At 38.6% G+C, this 2500-nt stretch overlaps 1 pseudogene; it reads right to left on the bottom strand.

Moving 5' to 3' along the window:
• Positions 1-1716: 1716 nt before the first annotated feature.
• The window catches only part of LOC147472088 (uncharacterized), a 4103-nt pseudogene continuing 3319 nt past the window's right edge, over positions 1717-2500 (bottom strand).

The following is a 2500-nucleotide window of genomic DNA, read 5'->3' as shown; positions in this document are numbered from 1 at the left end:
ATATCGTTGTCATTTGACGTCTGATGCTTATTGCTCTATGCATGCCGAAACCCAGGATGTCAGTATCACTTATTATTGAATTTTAAAAGATTCTTCTAATATTCTTCCATTAGATTAAATCTTAATATCTGTAAACTGTTAGATCGACTATTCCATACTCGACCTACGCTCTTAATCCTTCCACTCTAATCTCATCCTCTCATGCTGCTTTCTCACTTCTGAACGTATACAGTTGTCTCCTCTGCTTCTACCTCTGGGCATTTCCCAGGTTTCTCCTCCTCAGCGTATAACTCCGACACATACTCTTGCCACCTCTTTGTTGCATCACCAAAATCGATTGCAACTGTGCCACCCATCCGTCCTCTTTGCAACACTGCCATATTTTTTTTTTATTCAAGTATAATTTTACTGTATACGATTGGTATTATTTCTAAGCATTTCGATTTGATTGCGTCGTTCATTTAAGAAATTCTTCTCTGCTTTTGAGCATTTCCTCATCACTTCACGGTCCAGTAATCTATATTTCCTTTCCGTTACTTCTGTCAACAACTTCCTGTGCGCCCTTTGCGGAGTATATGATAGGACAGGTATTCTTAATTCTTAATGTTTGTTTAGACTGTTTATTTCATTCATAGGACTGGTTTTCTTAATTCTGAATGTTTGTTTAGACTGATTATTTTATTCATAGGACAGGTATTCTTAATTCTTAATGTTTGTTTAGACTGTTTATTTCATTCATAGGACTGGTTTTCTTAATTCTGAATGTTTGTTTAGACTGTTTATTTTATTCATAGGACAGGTATTCTTAATTCTAAATGTTTGTTTAGACTGTTTATTTTATTCATAGGACAGGTATTCTTAATTCTGAATGTGTGTTTAGACTGTTTATTTTATTCATAGGACAGGTATTTTAAATTCTGAATGTGTGTTTAGACTGTTTATTTTATTCATACATGCCATATACTGGAAAATACGTTAATTGCATGCGATGCTGTGTTTCTGTAAGGTTCCATTACGATTCTCAAAGGGGTCCGTGACTCAAAAAAAAGGTGGAGAACCTCTGTCCTATGGTGCTCTCTTGTTCCGCACCAAATTATGCACATACGTCCTCCAAAATTATTCTCTACTGCAACCATTCAACTCTCAGATTTTTTTTTTCTTGTTTGTTGCTCTTTTTTCCATTTTAACTGAATAACTTCCCATCACTGGTAAATGGTAATTGCCCAAATTCTACCTTAATTGATATATAGTGGGAATCGAAACCTTAAGAAATTCCCATGTCCATTATTTTATTGGTTGCTGTCGAAGCTATGTATTCGCTGTCATTATTCTCTTCTTAACACACCACTTTTCGAAACCATCTCTCTCTATTTTCCTTTTACCAAGACCACATCAGCAAACTGTATCCTTCATCCGCCTCCTAAATGGGTGAGAAATTATCTACATTAGTAATAAATACAAAACAGAACAATAACAGTTGTGATAATTACCGTTTGTATAGTCGTTATTAGGATGATAATGAATAACTAAAATACAAACTTTTTGCAGATTTAAACTAACTGAGGTTTGTGACAAATGGAAACATACAAGATGAACAGTGAAGGAATTGTGCTAAACAAGTTCAAAACAAAACAACGACGGAAACAGGAAAACCTTACTGCTTCATCAGGGCATAGTAGACATGAGTTATAGAGTGAGCTATAAATATTACAGAAGTCAGGTCATATTAATGATTAGGCGCGTGACGACCTTGAATAGTTCGTGGCTCCCCGGCGCGGTGGTCATGCTTCTATCCTCTTCCTTTGTCGTGTGGCTAGCCTTTGTTTGATGATGGGGGCTTGGGACCATATTGAGAGATGACCGTCGTTATCGACATGTATAACGCAGACGCTTCTGAGGTCATGTCGCCGGAGGGCTTGACGGTGTTGCCCGGTTCATTGTTCATGGAGTCCACGTCCTGTGTTATCTATGTATATCATGTAACATCCGCCGCAAGGTATACTATACACCTGGCTAAGGGCCTTGTGGTAGACTGGCCTCTTTTCTCTGACAATGTCGCCGATTTTTTTTCCCCGTAGTAGCGATCTTGATTCTATGTCTCGCTAGGGCCTCCGGCTGATCAGTTCATCTCTGAGTGTGGAAGAATAATTCTCTGAGTGATGTCCTGCGGTTCGTCTTTCTTTGGTCTGTTCATTATCTTCTCTGGCTTGTGCCTCAAGTGTAGCATCACACACCTCGTGGGTAACGGAAGCGTAGTGAGGTGTTTTCTATACGTTGTATTTCCTCCTCTAGAAATTCTGGGCTGCGGATTCTAAGAATTCGGAGAGAAAGAAGAAACCAATACTTACTTCCTTCTTTAGTTCTTTTGTCGTGGACAGAGAAGAAGTGGATAAGGTTGTCTTTATTTGTGGGTTTTCTATACGTAGAAATTACCGGTTCGTCAGGTTTTCCGTGTATCCTGCTGTCGAAGGACGGTAGTTGGTTGTCTCGTTCCTCTTCT

The sequence above is a fragment of the Penaeus japonicus genome, unplaced genomic scaffold (genome assembly GCF_977035675.1).
Source record: "Penaeus japonicus unplaced genomic scaffold, GWHDUDI00000001_assembly GWHDUDI00000003, whole genome shotgun sequence".
NCBI classification, from domain to species: domain Eukaryota; kingdom Metazoa; phylum Arthropoda; class Malacostraca; order Decapoda; family Penaeidae; genus Penaeus; species Penaeus japonicus.
Note: the sequence above shows the minus strand (reverse complement) of the source record. Positions and strands in the feature narration are given on the sequence as shown.